Source organism: Rhinichthys klamathensis, unplaced genomic scaffold, assembly GCF_029890125.1.
Source record: "Rhinichthys klamathensis goyatoka isolate OS25496 unplaced genomic scaffold, OSU_Roscu_1.1 h1tg000093l_1, whole genome shotgun sequence".
Classification (NCBI taxonomy): Eukaryota; Metazoa; Chordata; class Actinopteri; order Cypriniformes; family Leuciscidae; genus Rhinichthys; species Rhinichthys klamathensis.
The window spans coordinates 2,062,592-2,082,016 of record NW_026606632.1 but is presented as its reverse complement, the minus strand read 5'-3'; positions in this window follow the sequence as shown (position 1 = coordinate 2,082,016).

Below are 19,425 nucleotides of genomic sequence, written 5' to 3'. Positions count from 1 at the left end.
ATTAGCCCATGATTTACTCACCCTGAAGTCATCGTGTATATGACATTCTTCTTTCAGACGAATACAATCGGAGTTATATTAAAAAATGATAAAGCTTCCAAGCTTTATAATGCCAGTGAATGGCTGTATGTCTTTGGAAGTCCATCAAAGCGCATCTATTCATGATTAAAGTGCTTCACGTGTCTCTGGGGGTTAATAAAGGCCTTCTGAAGTGAAGCAATGCGTTCGTGTAAGAAAAATATCCATATTTAAAACTAAACTATTTGTCTGAAAGAAGAATGTCGTATACACCCAAGGATGGCTTCAGGGTGGGTAAATCATGGGCTAATTTTCATTTTTGGGTGACCTATACTTTTAATCACATAAATCTCGACTTTTAAAAATCTGATGTTGTTCAACCCCTAGTCCACCGTGTGTTGTGAGGTGCTTGCAAATGACTTGCAAACTGATAAGATTCTAACAAACCAAACACTCCAAGTTAAAAGATAAACTGTTTAACTGTTTTTCGAGCATGAAGAATCAGGGTTCACAAATCAGAAAAAAACTATGACCACCCAAACCACTGTGGCATTCAAAGTGCTTCATATGAGGTGGTATATATAGTTTCATACAAATGCAGAGAGTCTCATTCCAGCTGCATCTGTAGGACTATGTTTGGTGACAAGTGTGCAAGTGACATTGAATATCAGACATCACCATGAGCTGCCATATCACTGAGATGGCAACCAAAGTCAAATGTCAACTAATTGAGAGAATAAAGGAATATGTTTTTCCATTGCAATTAGATTAGTCGGCAGACATCTTAAACTCCTCCCAAAATTGTATTTGTAAGTTACTGCTATGGGAGAAAATTGTTTGAGGATCTGTTATTTTGCTTAGCAGTGGAAAAAAATATTGCCGTTTGGTGTCAGAATATGAATACATTAGCACATACTTTTGAACATGGTAAGGTGGCTCTCCAGAGTACTGCAACTAAGAATTACGAACTAAGATTATTTCGGCTCGATTGTGTATCTTCCTTTGCTAATTATTTTTCTTACCCAAAGAGCTTGCAGATCTTGCATAACTTTCTGACATTAATTTGTCTCTGCAAATCAAACCTACTGACAATGTCTGATTAAATTGTGGGATTTGTGAAGAAACTGGAGCAATGGAGAGGGCAGTTTGATGGGGGTAATGTAGACATGTTCCCAACCTTGGATGAATTTCTCATCAAAAATGTGCTTAACTGGGATGTAACAAAAAAAAAGAGAAAGAAAAGAATGACTCTCCACCTGCAAGTATTTTCCTGAGCAGAATAGTTGGAACCAGTGCAACTAGGTTTATAAGCTTTTGATCAAAAGTGCAGTACCTTACTTTTAAGACACTGAGTGACTTAACCACACTGTCAGAATTCTGGCTGTCTGTGGAGACAGAGTATACTGAACTTGTAAGACTTGCAATCGATTTTATGCAAGGCCTACTGCCTACATGATTTCCATTACACGGGAGTAGATGTTAAAACTTCATGCTGATTTGTACTCGGCTTTCGCCAAGATAAGCAACACTAAGACGTAGCTTTACAGTAAACTATGCTTCATCCATTTACGCTTCTTTCCATATGGTGGTGTGACTCCCCTTCTGTCCGGCGTTAACGGCTGCAGTGTACTTGGCGCGTCAGCACACACGACGGCTGCAACTACAGTGTGGTCTCCCTAGTGGACCAGCACGACAACCGTCTGGATTGAGCCGAGTAGGGGACATCTCTAGGGTCTTCAAGTGGGCACCTTCCGTCCTCAGTGTTTCGTCGACTAGCCCACGACACCTCAAGAGGGCTCGACAGTGACTCTGGTGTCCCAGAGTCACCCCCCTCCGTCCCCCACTCAACTCAGCCCAGCTTACTGACCTCTACATCCCTCCTGCTGCTGAGACCTAACCACAATCTCACAATCTCTCCGCAACCCAACCATACGCGCCAACCCGTTTGACTAAGGCTGTCGAGCCCCACTGGTGAGTTAATGCAGTTTCAGTGGCAACGGTTCCATATGGCATACCACCTACCGCAAAACACAATATCTGCCCAACCACCCGTCATTTACGCAATATACACAGGAACGTAATGACTGTAAATACTATACAACCTATACAAATAAACCAAAAGACTCTTCAAGTTTTCAAGAATTCTACGAAACCGTAGCGTGGCGGCCTGTACACAGCCAGCTAGAATCTTTCCGTCTCAACCACAGCCAGTTGCTGCTCCTTTTTGCTGCTTCAGATAAGTTCTTTACTGTGCGACGCAACTCTTGGCCACAGAATCCGACGTCTCTGAGGAACCGGGTTGTAGAGTGTGCCACAAAACCTCGACAACCCACTTCCACTGGATAAACCTGGACTCTCCATCCTCGCTGTTCTGCTTCAGTGGCCAGATGAGCATACCGCAGTTTCTTCCTCTCATATGCCTCATCTACCGCATCCTCCCATGGCACTGTTAACTCTATCAGTTGAACAATGCGTGCTGATCCAGACCACAAAACAATATCTGGTCGTAGGTTAGTGGTGGCAATCTCAGGTGGAAAAATAAGCCGTTGATCAAGATCAGCCAGTATCTTCCAGTCCCCAGCAGCTTCCAGTTGTCCTGGGCGAGAATTGGTGTTAACACCTTTTCTTGGTGGTTGCTCGCCTGGGCTAGAACAGGCGGCAACTTATTGGTCATACTACGCTTGCCTTCCAATGCTAAAGCCAAACATCGCAATACTTGGTCATGGCGCCAAGTAAACCGACCTTGGCTAAGAGCCACCTTACATCCTGTCAAAATGTGCCTTAATGTGGCAGGTGATGAACACAAAGGACAAGAGGGATCCTCTCCTACCCAGAGGTTTAGGTTCTGCGGTGATGGGAGAACATCATATGTTGACCTAATAAGGAAACTGATCCTACTCTCTCCCATTGACCAAAGGTCTTGCCAGCCCATCTTGCAATGTTCCACACTCTCCCATCTCATCCACTCTCCCTGCTTGGCCTGGGAAATGGCCTTTATACACTTCATCCTCTCCTCCTGCTTTCGCACCTCGTTGACTACCAGCTTCCTCCTTTGAGCTGGGCCTGCTTTGTGCCATTTAGGAGGAGCTTAACTGAGCCCAAAACCCCCTCTTCCATGCTGTAGCTGTCCCACGATATCCCCAATTTGAAGGTCAGCCTTTGCCTCTACTACAGATTTCTTTGCTGACCACTTTCTACCAGTTTTTAAAGGGTTAGTTCACCCAAAAATGAAAATTAAGTCATTAATTACTCACCCCCATGCTGTACTAACCCCGTAAGACCTTCGTTCATCTTCGGAACACAAATGAAGATATTTTTGATTAAATCTGAGAGGTGGATCACTGCTACATAGGTTGCCAAAGGGAATGATTCTTGACGGCCCAGAAAGTCATTAAAGAAAATGTTTAAATATTTCATGTGCCTACAGTGGCTCCACTATAAGTTTAATAAAGCGACTAGAATACTTTTTGTGCTGAAAAAAAAACAAAAATAACGACTTTATTCGACTATTCCATTGCTTCCTTGTGGGCCTGAGACGAGAGTTCAAGAGATTTCCAGGACGCATGCGCGAGAACTGACATTCTTCTTCTACTACTATGTACAGCACGCGTCTTCCTCTGCTTGTAAGACGCGCGCTGTGTAGTAGAAGAAGAATGTCAGATCTCGCGCATGCGTCCTGGAAATCTCTTGAACTCTCGTCTCAGGCCCACAAGGAAGCAATGGAATAGTCGAATAAAGTCGTTATTTTTGTTTGTTTTTTCGCACAAAAAGTATTCTCGTCGCTTGATAAACTTATAGTGGAGCCACTGTAGGCACATGAAATATTTAAACATTTTCTTTAATGACTTTCTGGGCCGTCAAGTATCATTCCCTTTGGCAGCCTATGTAGCAGTGATCCAGCTCTCAGATTTAATCAAATGTAGCGGGTAGGGTGGTTGAGACGGGAAGTGTAGCTTGAAGCCCTGCCCACTGATACTAATTATTTGGGCCAGGTGGCACAAATGATGTGTCCCTTTAAATGTGTCGTGCGACAAGGACAGGAGAATGTTAGTGCGGTGTGCATTGAAGAGTGAGTTTCGGAGTATCAGCTGTGCAAACGGGAGAACCTCGCCCTGGCGTTTGTGCGTATGGTGACCAGTAAATGGTACACGCAGTTACGAGTCTACAGAAATTCTTGCTTGCCTAATCGCGAGTAGTGAGTATGTTCTACATGTATTTGCAGCAATAAGCAACGCTGACGAGAGTGTGCACAGTTATTAGTCATCCACACCGTTAAAATATCAGTACGGTGCAGATAGCGCCAATTCATCTTGGCTGGTTTCGAAACGAGAATTGCCTTCGTCTGTCCAACGAGCCACTGTTTTTCCTGGGTTTAATTATTTTGTGTTATTTTTCATTTCTTTGAATGTATGTGCGTGCCTCGGAAATTTGTCCCATCGTGACGTGCGGATCTGGAACTGGGTGGGCATAGGGTGGATCGAGGCCTGCTACCAGTGATATCCAGCTAAATGTAAATGGTTTGTTTGTTTGTTTTGTCTGTTTGTTGTTTGGCAATAGTAACTTGTATCACCGTATTCGGCCTATGGGCAATGTGCAATATATCCTGTGGAGACCGTGCTTGTTCACTAGTGTGAAGTGTGAAACGTCGTTTTAGTGTGTGTACTGCCTATTTAGTGTGAAGTGTCTCTTGCAGTGTTGGGGTGTGTGTATGTGAGAAGTATTTATTTATTTGACTATTTATTCACTATAGCCTATGCATTATGATATTTTATACATTGTAACTCATTTACTATGAGACTTTATCCACTGTTCCCTACGGAAAATATTGGCTTGCTCTGATTGCCAATGTATTGTCTAGTGTTTAATAAATTTACACATTTGAGTACATCAGTCCCATTTTGTGTTCCTTCATTGGACATAACCTGCCTAGATAGTTTAAAGGGGAGCGCTGTTTGGTTTTTCTAGCTTGTATTGTATCCAAATTACACGCCAGAGAGCGCCCTCTGCTGGTCACACAAAAATATCTTCATTTGTGTTCCGAAGATGAACGAAGGTCTTACGGGGTTGGTACAGCATGGGGGTGAGTAATTTATGACTTATTTTTCATTTTTGGGTGAACTAACCCTTTAACACAGGGGCTGCCTCCCTTACACATTTGTCGCGTGACTCTACTAAGGTCATTTCCAGTCTGACCTTGGCACACTTAAACTCCTCGGTTAAAGCAGAGACTGGCAGCTGCAATATTCCTTTACTATAAAGTCCCACTCTGCTGAGGCAGCGTGGAACTCCCAACCATTTCCTGATGTATGAACTTATTAACGCTTCCAGCTTATCCACTCGTGTCAAAGAAACCTCGTACACAGTCAGTGGCCACAGCAACCTCGGCAGTAGACCAAACTGAAAGCACCAGAGTTTTAGTTGGTAGAGCACAGCTGTTTATGCTCTTCAACCCTTCCACTGCTTGTCGTCTAACTTCTCCCACTCAAACTGTGTCCTTTAGATCCCCATCGTACCATCTCCCAAGACTCTTATTTCCGCTAAAATCTCAGTTGTATGCGCACTTTCCGCGCACTTTATATTATAATAATATAATATTATATATAATATTATATTATTAATTAACTTTAACCCTCTGGGGTCTAAAGTGTTTTTGGGGTCCATGAGATGTTTTGACATGCCCTGACTTTTTTCAGTTGCTTATAAATATATTAATGGCACAAGTGAAATTACACTCTATTTAGCACAAACAGGGCTACCATAATATGTGAGCAACATGTATGTACATGTTTGTATTTTTGAGAGAATATGATTTGCTTCCACAGCAAGATCAACAGCGCCTCTAACACACAAACACTTTTCAAGACATTCAACTCTCTCCTCTGTCCACCTCCACCATCACCCACCTCCTCTTTAACTGCTGATGACTTTGCTAACTTCTTTACCAACAAAACAACCTCTATCAGCAGTCAGTTCTCAACTCCACACACACAGGAACCCAAACCATCCTCTCCCACTACCAGAAACCTTCTCTTTACCTTCTCTCCGCTTACCGAGGAAGAAGTTTCTAAACTTCTCCTCTCCAGTCATCCTACCACCTGCCCTCTAGACCCCATCCCCTCTCACCTTCTACAAGCCATCTCTCCCACACTTCTACCAGCACTCACACACATCATCAACTCATCCTTCCACACTGGCATTTTCCCTACAGCATTCAAGCAGGCTCGGGTAACTCCACTGCTTTAAAAAACAACATTAGACACATCACTTTTAGAGAATTACAGACCTGTCTCTCTCCTACCATTCATTGCGAAAACACTTGAACGAGTTGCTTTCAACCAAGTGTCATCTTTCCTGTCTCTGACCAACCAGCTAAACCAATCTGGCTTCAAGAAAGGGCATTCAACCGAGACTGCACTACTGTCGGTCACAGAAGCCCTGCGGATCACAAAAGCTGCTTCCAAATCTTCAGTTCTCATTCTGCTGGATCTTTCTGCTGCCTTCGACACTGTGAATCATCAGATCCTTCTGTCCACCCTCTCATCACTGGGCATCAAAGGAACTTCCCTCCACTGGTTTGAGTCCTATCTCACAGGTAGGTCCTTCAGGGTTACATGGAGAGGCGAGGTATCCAAAGCACATCAACTGAACACAGGGGTTCCTCAGGGTTCAGTTCTTGGACCACTCCTCTTCTCCATCTACACCACATCATTGGGACCCATCATACAGGCACATGGTTTCTCTTACCATTGCTATGCTGATGACACACAGCTCCACCTCTCATTTCAACCAGATGATCCCACAGTAGCTGCACGTATCTCAAGCTGTCTGGCGGACATCTCGGCATGGATGAAGGAACATCACCTGCAGCTCAACCTGGCAAAGACTGAGCTTCTCGTCCTCCCTGCCAATCCGTCTCTACAGCACGACTTCACTATCCGGCTAGAGTCATCCTCAATCACCCCATCAAGGTCAGTCAGAAATCTTGGAGTAATATTTGATGACCAGCTGACCTTCACAGACCACATTACAAAGACAGCTCGATCATGCAGGTTTGCAATGTATAACATCAGGAAGATCAGGCCTTTCCTAACTGAGCATGCAACACAACTTCTCGTCCAGGCCCTGGTTATTTCTAGGCTTGATTACTACAATGCTCTTCTGGCTGGACTTCCATCATGTGTTACTAAACCTCTACAAATGATCCAGAATGCTGCAGCCCGCCTTGTCTTCAACGAGCCCAAAAGGGCCCACGTCACTCCGCTGTTCATCTCCCTGCATTGGCTACCACTCGCAGCTCGCATCAAATTCAAAGCTTTGACGCTTGCTTGCAGATCTACCACAGACTCAGCTCCGTCCTACTTTCAATCCCTACTACAAGTCTACGTCCCTACCAGAAGCCTACGATCGGCCAAGGAGCGACGGCTCGTGGTGCCATCACAGCGAGGCACTAAATCACTCTCCAGAACATTCTCATTGACGGTTCCATGCTGGTGGAATGATCTCCCCACCCTCGTCCGTAATGCAGAATCCCTGACAGCATTCAAAAGACAACTGAAAACTCATCTCTTCCGTGAGTACTTAACATAAAAAAAAAAAAAAAAAAAAAAAAGTTCTTCTTCTCTTTTAAATCTTTCCTTCCCTTTTAAATCTTCCCTTGTCTGGCTTTTGCTACTCTGAGCAATGCCTGAACTTTATATTTTGAGCACTTCTTGCATCGTTCTTCCCTCTTCACGATGACTCGCTTGCTTTAGTCCTCAGATGTAAGTCGCTTTGGATAAAAGCGTCTGCTAAATGACTAAATATAAATGTAATGTAAATGTTTATGCATGGCTATTGAAAAAACGAAAAATTAAAGTATCTGAAATAAGGCCACAAAACACATACTAAATATCTGTCCACAAGACTTTTGACTAATGGATGTTGTCGCCTAAAGTTTTTGCTTCAAAATGATCTGAAAATCATCCTGCCTAATCATTCACATAAATCAATAGATTGTTTTAAATTGTGAAAAACATTTTTTTGTTTGGAAAGGCAATATGCGAATGGACGTGAATGGCCCAACCCCTCATGAATAATTAGGTGGTTCTCACCTGAGAAGACAAAGACTCGCATAATAATGAGCCTTTCATTCAGGTGTGTGACACAAGAAAGAATGCGAGGACAATATATATAAAATCAAAATATAAATGAAAGTCAAAAGCACATTTTTAGTCATACCTGGAAACAAATCCTGTTCAAATAGGTTATATGGGCCATTCTATAGAATTGGTTCAAAGTTAGAGTTGGAAACATCTTGAAAAGAAAATAGTCTTTTTCCATAAATCTCTTATAAAGTATTATTTTTTAAAGTAGGCCAATACATTTTATCATACATATTTCAAAGTTAAGGATTCATTATTTTGATATAGCCTAGCTTGCATTGGAACAAACACTATAACAGTTGATTAGTTTATTTTTGACAAAACATACTATTTAACATATGAGCAGAAACTGTCTAACAAAAGCTTATTTGATGTCTATTTTAGAGTAAAAACTTTATAATCTATCAAAACTAGTCAACGAAATGTTGTCATTACAGACACTATTCTATATCGCGATTAGAACAAATCTCAATAGGCTAAAAATAACGTTTACTAATGTAGGAGCGAGAGTGAATGAACGCACAGATGTGATGTACATCTGTAGTAAACAACATCGCACGCCCGTCTGTGCCATTCATTCATTCACACAAGGACACGCAATTCATATTTAAACAGTCTTTGTGCAGTTTACAGACACTATTCAATAACGCGATTAGAACAAAGCACTTAAGAATAAATAACTTACTACATCAGCTGAATCCGTTCTCCTCGAAATGAAACTACCAGCACTTCTGAGGTAACTTTTCCAGGATTATTACGATAGTATTATTCCTCACAGCGCAGCTGATGTGGGCGTTGGCATGGCTTGCCTCAACATTTGCGCTTGAATAGCGGGCACTCTCATTGGGCGTGGTCACATTAACACGTAATACGCTATAATTAGCTGAAAGGAAAAAGACTGACATCTCTCTCTTTTCGTAGCCTGGATGCCAGCCCGAACCCCGCCCACAACATTTTTTGGTCGGGAAGTTCGGTCTGGACTCGCTACATTGAGGAGTAATTATGATCAGTCAAAAAATGTTCGGGCCAATCAAATTGCCAGGGCGGGCTTTATACGATGATGGACAGATGATCTGCAGGGACGTAATCATCACGTTACCAAAGAGCGCTTGGGTTGAACTGGTTTCCCTCAAAGATGACTGCAGCTGGAGAACTGAGATGTATAGATTCCGCTATCGCGTCTGTTGTAAAAGAAATCGACAGCGCATTCATTTTAATAGACAAACAGAGAACTGCAATCCAGGCATTTGTCGATCGGAAAGATGTGTTTGCCGTCCTTCCTACGGAATTCGGCAAAAGTTTAATTTATTTCTGACTAGAATATGAGTATGACGAAGTCAGGCTACTCTTTTCATACAGTTTACATAAACTGAGAATATTTGTTTTTTATATAAATTACTTCATTTAAAAGAAGAGAATTTCAGCTTCATAACGAAAAATCTTTCGTGCCTGTGTGACAAGTATTTACTTAGTTACAGTTCATTTTCGGACGCGTTTCAGAATGAACTTCACTGACAGAGAGAAGGCAAAATTCGCATCATGTTTATTTTTCTTTATTTGACAAAAAGCAGAACACCTTGTTTTTATTGTGAGTATCCACAAAAAAAATAGACACTTAACAGGATCTAATGATGTACAACACTTATATGTAAGATCAAAATCAACAGAGTAATTTGAGTCTCTTTTGCACTGATAAGGAAAAAAGTGAGCTTGTCGCACCGGCGCGATAGCCGACCCCAAAGGGTTAATAGCATAGCATTTTAGCATAATTAAACAATGTTTTAATTAGTAATAAGTAACATTTAGTAATAAGTAAAAGATTTAAATACCTTCAGCGTGAAGATGCGTCTAGTTCACTGACCGGATCGATAATTAAGACATTGAGATCAGTGGTCTCGTTGTGTGACACTTCCTCAAGGATGAATTCTGGGATTGGGTTAAATCATTTCCCTTTGGCCACCGAAACAAGCAAAAAGTTGATTCACAAGAACCTGAGTGAGGCTCTTAACATCACTCCTAATACAAATGTCTACAGCAGGGATAGGCAACCTCGGTCCTGAAGGGCCACTTTCCTGCAGAGTTTAGCTCCAACCCTAATTAAACACACCTGAACAAGGCAATCAAGGTTTTCAGGATTACTACAGGCAGGTGAGTTTTTATCAGGGCTGAAGCTAAACTCTGCAGGACAGTGGCCCTCCAGGACCGGAGTTGCCTATCCCTGGTCTACAGCTATCACTTCAGCCAGATATACACTGTTGCTTACCTCCTTGTGAACTATTACCCCTAAAATCCACTGGATCCGTCTATGGCGCGGAACGTCAGCGTCGCGGATGCCGGAGCTAATCGCGGCCATTATAGTCAATGCTCTTAAGTCCACCAGCTGCGGACGCAGCGCGTCTCAGAAGCATCCCAGAAGCGCCTCTCCGGTCCGCTCCGCAGAGAATAGGTAGCAGGTCTATTTTCGCCGCTTGCCGCGTCAAAAGAGGACAAATGAACAACAAATAAACAACGCTCCGATTGAAGAAGTCACCAACGCTCCGCTGCTGAAACGAGTCTGAGACGTTTCCAGTGGACTTTGACGCCGAGCTAGGGACACATCAAAAACTGACGTTCCGCGCCGTAGACGGATCCAGTGGATTTTAGGGGTTAGAATGGCTAGAATGACTAGAATGCTGGTTGTTAGTATGAAGGAACTAAGGCAGAATCCACCAATGAATCCTCACTGGAGCCCCATCGTGATGACTAAAGTGGATGTAGCACTGGCAAAATCCTTATATACCTCTGCCACTTGCAGGACTGAAAGATCAAGCAGCTTGCTGGTAACACCTTTATACAGGGTGCTCCTCAAAATGAAAAGCACTATCAAAAGAAAGTTTTTTTTGTTTTGTTTTTTCACTTAAAGAAAAATCCAATTCCCAGTTAAAGGGATAGTTCACCCAAACATTAATGTCATCATTTACACACCCACATGTCATTCCAGACCCGTACAAAAGGAGATCTTAGGCAGAAAGACAGACTTAGTCTCATTATCTTTAGTGTATGGAAAAAATATATAATGAAAGTGACTAGTGACTGAGTCTATCATTCTGCCTAACATCTATTGCGTTCCACAGAAGTCAGATATACAAGTTTGGAACAACATGAGGGTCAGTAAATGACATAATTTTACTGGTGAACTATGTCTTTGTCCACATGGTGAAAACTCCCATATTATTAAACTACATTAAATATGTAATTGGATGAGCCAGTGTTAGCCAACCCTTTTCCTATACCAACAGTACATGTCTTGGACATCTCACTTATCTAACACCCCCATTTTAGGTATTGGTCTAGTAATCAGCTTATTGGCTTATTGAGTTGAATTTAAAACATGAACTCGTTATGTGTCTCGGGTAACATGATTGAAAATCACTGGGGTAACCATTAATCATTTATTTCTTAAAATTCTTGGAAAATTCACTTAAACCCATTGTTCTGGGTTTGTGCCAGCTAAGCTCAGAGTGTACTGTCTGGTACAGTAGTGCAGCAGTGAGGTTACACAGTGCTGTGCCAGCAAAAAAGGAACAGCTACACTGGGACAGTATGACGGAGTTGGAGTCCTTTAACACAATCTCTAAACATAATTAAACAATGACAAAATAATAAATGAATTAACTTTTCTTCTGAATAGACTTGACATGCCTGCATTTCTATAAATATAGAAATTAATAGAAGCTTAATTTTAAATTATGTTTATATTAAACATAATATGAACATTGTGTTTCCGTAAGGACTAATAAATATCTATCTATATGATTACAGATTATAACCTAGATGTGCTGTGTTTGACAGAAACCTGGCTTAAACCAGACGATTACATTACTTTAAATGAGTCCACCCCGCAAGATTACTGTTATAAACATGAGCCTCGTCTGAAAGGCAAAGGGGGAGGTGTTGCTGTAATTTATAGTAATATATTTATAGTAATTACTGAGAAGTCTAGTTTTAAATATAATTCTTTTGATGTGTTGGTGCTTAATGTAACACTATCTAGTGTAAATGATAAATCACGTTTGAGTTTTGTGCTGGCTACTGTATACAGGCCACTAGGGTACCATACAGACTAAAGAATTTGCTGATTTTCTATCAGAGTTAGTACTGGCTGCAGATAAAGTCCTAATTGTTGGTGATTTTAATATACATGTACAGTAGATAACGACAAAGATGCATTGGGATTGGCATTTAAAGACACTCTATTGGAGTTAGACAACACATGTCAGGACCTACTCATTGTCGTAATCATTCTCTAGTCTAGATCTAATATTATCGCATGGAATCAATGTTGATGCCGTTGAAAGTCTACTCTGTGTTACAAATAAGTTAGACCTATCACTTCTGCCACTAAAGATCACTTTATTAATAATATTCCTGATCAGTTTCATCTCCTCAGCATCCCAGATAGCTTAGAAGAACTCGATATTGCTACAGAAACTTTTGACTCTCTCTTTTTCAGCACTTTAGACACTGTTGCTCCTTTGTTTTTAAAGAAGATTAAAGAAAATAGTCCAACGCCGTGGTACAAACGAGCACACTCAGGCCCTTAAGAGAGCAGCCAGAAAAATGGAGTGCAACTGGAAGAAAACAAAACTAGAGTTTTTTCGCATTTCATGGAAAGGAAGCCCGATTGCGTACAGAGAGGCCTTAAAAGCTGCTAGATCTGCTTATTTTTCAACCCTATTAGAAGAAGAAAAAAAACCTAGGTATTTATTTGAAACAGTGGCTAAATTAACGAAAAATAAAGCTTCAACCCTTGTTCTTTACCTACAAGATTGATAATATCAGGGAGAAAATTATAACTATGCAACCATCTACTACAGTATCGCACCAGGCAGTGCACTGTAGTCTCCCTGAGGAAAAATTTGATTAATTCATTGCTATAGGAGAGGAATTTTCTAAACTCGTTAAATAATCTAAATCGACAACTTGTATGTTAGACCCTATACCAACTAAGCAATTGATGCTTCCAGAGGTCATAGATCCTCTTCTTAAAAGAGAACTCTGGTGCAAAATGAACCTCGGGTGTAATAACACATTGGTACAGACTAAATCGTTCCCTGAGATTTGTTTTCATGATAATCGAATGTAAAGAGTTTTATCTCTAAAAACAGTTTAGCTTATAACGCTAGTATATTGGGCATCGAGTAAGCAAAAAGAGATCGCTAGTTAATACCATTAACAAGGCTCAAATTAGCCCCACACTAACACGGCAGCATAATGAGTGTCTTTACATGCAAACCGAAGCATTGAGAACTTTGTAAGTGTATAGACAGTTTAATAAGAAGATAATTTACACAGACAGTACAGTTAGCGCATACAGACAGGAGCCATCTTGGAAAAGAGTCTCAATCAGTCCGATCAGTTTTGTGTTCACTTTTGTGTACATCCGAACACTGATCAACTGCCATGCTTCGCTCGTTTGCAAGCCATGATATCTCTCGAGGAAAAACTCAAATTGCGTTCGTACTTCTTAGCTCATTTTCTCATGGGCGAGCCAAATTCTCTGGGCGGCAGAGAAAGGGGAGGTTACCTTTCCTCCGTATGACGTCATACGGAGGAGATTCAAGATCAGCCCGTCTGAGCTTTCATTTTCTCAAAGGCAGAGAAAGATAGCCAAAGCTCGGTTTACACCGATTGAAATTTCTAGCCGCTGGGGGACCATATACAGGCTAGGGGAACTCATATTAATGTTAAAAAACCTCAGAAAGTGAAAATTTCATGTCATGGGACCTTTAATGATAAGCGATCGTTAGATTTAATCAGCGCAATTTACTGCTATGCTTTTTTTTTTCAGTTAGTTGGTCAGAAGAACAAAAGTGGATGTTTGTTACTTGTTCAGATTACATTTTAGGGTGAAAATTCTTATGTTGGTCATACTTCCAAAAAGTTGAATCTGTGATTCCTAATGACAGATCCACACCATGCGGTGATTGACAGCTGCACATTCTCCTCAAAACATCTAAGACCCAACATCTAGCTACAGGGGTGCCTCAGGGCTCAGTGCTTGGACCACTCCTCTTCTCCATCTACATGACATCACTAGGATCTGTGATTCAGAAACATGGCTTTTCCTATCATTACTACGCTGATGACACGCAACTCTACCTCTCATTCCAGCCTGACGATCCGACGGTAGCTGCTCGTATCTCAGCCTGCCTGACAGACATTTCTGGCTGGATGAAGGACCACCACCTTCAACTAAACCTTGCGAAGACAGAGCTACTTGTGGTCCCGGCCAACCCAACACTTCATCACAACTTCTCCATTCAGCTAGGCTCGTCATCCATAACTCCATCAAGGTCAGCTAAGAACCTTGGGGTTGTAATTGATGATCAGTTGAAATTCACAGACCACATTGCTAGAACTGCCCGGTCCTGCAGATTTGCCTTGCACAACATTAGGAGGATCAGGCCCTTCCTTACAGAGCATGCCACACAACTCCTTGTCCAAGCACTTGTTTTATCCAGACTGGACTATTGTAATGCTCTCCTGGCTGGTCTTCCAGCTTGCTCTGTCAAACCTCTACAATTGATCCAGAATGCTGCAGCCAGAGTAGTCTTCAATGAGCCGAAGAGAGCACACGTCACTCCTCTCCTCACACAATTGCACTGGTTGCCAGTTGCCGCTCGCATTAAATTCAAGGCACTGACGTTTGCCTACAGAACATCCACGGGCACTGCTCCTTCTTACCTAAACTCATTACTTCAGACTTATGTGCCATCCAGAAACCTGCGCTCTGCTAGCGAATGTCGTCTTGTGGTACCATCTCAAAGAGGCACAAAATCTCTTTCTCGGACCTTTACCATGGCTGTTCCCTGTTGGTGGAATGATCTGCCTAAGGCCCCGTCCACACTACTGCGTTTTCGTTTAAAAACGGAGACCTTTTGCTACGTTTGCACCTCCCGTCCACACTAAAACGGCAAAAACGGAGACCCAAAACGGAGAAGTTTAGAAACGCTGCCGATCCGTTTTTCGTTTTGAATCTCCGGAGGGCGTTTTAGTGTAGACGGGTCAAAACGGAGGACTTTAGAAACGATGACGTAGTAGAGGCTCACGCTCGGCTCTATGATTGGGTGTCATCAGTCATGGCGTATATCTTTGCTAGCAGCTGTTGTACAAGTAAATTCTGCATTTTACAACGCTATAACTGCCTACATGCGCCGGAGTCGAGCTATTATTCGAGCGATCTGTGACAATTCCCGTGTGCAGCGGCGGCGTTGACCGTACATGGAGCGTCGGTTTGGGGTTAACCCAGAGCATGGTGGGATAATTTTATCAATGAAGTTGTGTTTACACCGGCACGCGCATGCCCAGTGTTGGTGAATGGTCACGTGATCCGCGTTTTCAGTCGTTTTAATGTGGACGGAGATCAATTCTAATACGCAGCTAAAACGCTGGTGTGGACGGAGATCGTATTCGTTTTAATTATCCGTTTCTAAACTAAAACGCAGTAGTGTGGATGGGGCCTAACTCAACCAGAGCTTCTGAGTCAGTAGCCACTTTCAAGAAACTGCTGAAGACATATCTTTTTCGGCAGCACTTGATTCAGTAGAATTAACACTTTCTCTTCTCTTCTATAAAAAAAAAAAAAAAAAAAAAAAAACTGCACTAAAATTAAACTGAGAGGGGTTGTAGCACTTACGTATTGTTGTCCTACTGTTAGTTTAACTGCTTCTATTGTTCTCATTTGTAAGTCGCTTTGGATAAAAGCGTCTGCTAAATGAATAAATGTAAATGTAAATGTAAAACATTGGATTCATCCGCGCTGTGCCATGCCGAGGTACGTAAAGGTACGTACTCACGTAAAGTTGATAATTCCGTGAATAACTGCAATTGCAGATTTCGAATAGAGATGGCGACAAAGAGGAAAAACTGCGGACTGCAGCTTTAAACAAATTTGGCACTGAAAATAGTATGCACAGAATCCATGGAAATAAAAAATGACCAAATAAAATAAAATCACATACTAAGACGACAATGAATCATGAACAATAGTTTATTGTTCTATGGTGTACATTGCAGATAATTAAATACTCTAATACAGAGACAACACAATGCTACTCACAAAAAGACATGTCAGTGGACATATTATGAAATCAATTCTCATATACACATCTCTGCTGTCTCTCAGACAACACCTTTACAGACAGCACAGGCTCCTGTTTGTAAAGTCTGAAAGGTTGACATTTGTTGTTAGGATCTCAGATTGAATACCCAAATGACAAATAGTGAACTACAATATTTCTCAACAGCAGTAGGCCAGTAATGGTGCAGTTTTCCCTAAGTTTTAAGGATTTGGCTACCCCAGACATCTTGTCTAATCATTATTTAAGCATTTTATGCTTTTGCAAATGATTGAAGTAGGATAAAACAGGACCTGTCTTCAACAGGCAAAATTAATTAAACACTTTTTCTTTGGTAGAGATTAAATAAATATGATTGAATTTGAATGTTTATGCCAAACAGTCAGCAAACTATGTCCATGTCTAATGAAAGAATTATGTAAAGTTTAGACTAAAATACACTGCCCGGCCAAAAAAAAAAAGCCTCTGTTTGGATTTAAATAAGCAAATGCTTAAGAGTCAGTGACTTGATCATTATCACAATGATTATTATGTTTCTAGCATGTTATATGTTTGGCAACAGTTCTTCTAACCCTAATTGATGGAGTGTGTAGCTTTTCATTTCTTAAACAACCATGTAGGAAGACATTATCATGGCCATATTCCAGAATGACAAAATGTCAAGATTCATCAGGCTCAAATTGTGAAAGGTGTGTGAAATGTTTGGGAGGCATGAAGAATCATTTTCACACATGAATTTGACTCCAAACCTTAAATTAATTAAAAGTCTTTGGGATGAGCTGGAGTAGACTTTACAGAGTGCTTGACTCTTGCATTGTCAACACAAGATCTTGACCAGAAATTGATGCATCTCTTGATGTAAATTACATCACAACATTTATTTCCATCAAGAGGTGCATCCATTTTTGGTCCATTCTTTCACAATTTGAGTCTGATGTATCTGGATATTGTCATCCTGGAATATGGCCATGATGTGTCTTCCTAACATAGTTGTTTAAGCTACATGGTTGAAAAGCTACACACTCCATCAATTAGGGTTTAGAAGAACTGTTGTCAAACATATGATATGACATACTAGAAACGTAACAATCACTGTAATAATGATCCAATAATAGACTCTTAAGCATTTGCCTATTTAAATCAAAACAGTTTTTTTTTTTGTCCGGGGAGTGTATAAAATGCATCATATGCATTATACGTCATTGAGTATGGAAAACCCCTATATAAACAAGCATTGTTAGTGTCACATCGACATAGGCAATCTTAACACAAATCAGATATTTGAAGTGATATACTGTAATTTGTAGACAAGTTCCAGATTACAGCTGTACAAAAAAATAGAACTCTATATGCACAAGAACTTCACAAGGCATATTTCTCTCTCTCACACACACACACACACACACACACACAAAGAGAGAGAGAGAGGTCACAGAGAAATCCCTACTGTACAGCCTCACACCACAAATACACAGTCTTCAACCACACAGACTTAAAGCACAATATATAACAGACAAGTAAGTTAAGCAGTTATACATTTTAAGAAATGACAATGCTCCACTATACTCCCATGTTTATTTATATACAGATCATTTTATGTTTGGTTTCAGATATGCTTGGCTCTTCCGTTTCTGTATTTTCAAGTCTGTCGAGTGCTGATTATATTCTTTAGCAGCTTGGAGCCTTTATATAGTGCAATAGAGTGCAATTTCTACTTGAATATAACATTACACAATTTACACTTTCTTCACAGTCATATATTTCACATTGGCATTTAGAAGTCCTCTAGATCAGAGGTCCCCAACCCTGAGGTTGCGACCCGTTTACAGACTGTGGAACAATTTAGAAAAGTTGCTACCAGGGTTACAAGAAAAATCTGGGGGGGGGGGAGAAGAAAAAAAATATATATACGTATGGGCGCAATTCAGAAAACATAAATTTCACTCTTGCAACAGGCTTGGCCAATGTTTCTTTAGAGCAGGAGGTAAGAAAAGTCAGAGCAATGATGATAATGCAGCTACTGATGAGAAAACGGGGGAAGAGAAAGCTGCATTTAACTGAAAATACAATTAATCGTATCTGAAATATGGCTTTGTGGCTGTGGGAGTTCAAATGCTACAAACCCCATGTGTTTACAATGCAGAGATAAATAAGCTAATGGGTCCATGAAACCCTGAAAATTGCTTCAGCATCTTGAAATTAAGCACCCAGTACTGAGAGACAACCCCCTCTCTTTCCCCGCCATTGATAAGTTTTCCTGCAATCTATTTTACTGTTATACGGTAGGGGGAGCGGTTACAGATCTTCTGACATAGTACAGCATTACTTGATCCAAAAGCAAGCGAAGAAGACCTGTGTAAACCAGACGGAGCAGATAGACGTTCGCTGCGTCCGAAAACTTAAAAATGCTGCCTTCGGATTTGAGGATGCATTCCAAGGTAGAAAGGCATCAAGGCATGTCCGAATCCAATGTTAGCTTAACTTTCTGTCTCCTGAGATACCTTCATCTGTTCGATTTTTGAAGGCAGCATAGATGTATTCTTCGCTGCATTTTATATTACACAATCCTATGCGTTCCATTCTGTGACTGTTAGGCTAAAAAATAAAAATGACATCTGAAAGTTGAGGTTGGTGGTCAGGTTGTGTGTAAATGTACGTTTTTGACCAACGTTTTCCACTTCTGATGTCATTTCTAGCGAGAAATTACTATTGTACCTCCAACATTTTACCATGCAAGCATTTATCTTATTCACAAAAAAGACAAGGACCCCTTAGAGCCCGCGTCTTATAGACCGATGAGCTTACTCAATGTGGACAATAAACTACTTGCAAAAATTGTAGCTACACGACTGGAAACAATCTTGCCGACAATCATTTCACAGGACAAAACTGGGTTTATCAAAAACACAGAGTTATTTTTTAATATTAGAAGATTACTAAATATAATTCACACTCAGGACAAAAAAAAAAAATCTACATCCTGAAATTTTAGATGCGGAAAAAGATTTTGACAGGGTCAAATGGGATTATCTCTTTTCGACCCTGTCAAAGTTCGGATTCGGCTTTAATATTATATCTTTGGTAACAACATTATATGCCCAACCCCAGGCTTCAGTGCAGACTAACAATGTGCATTCAAGTTATTT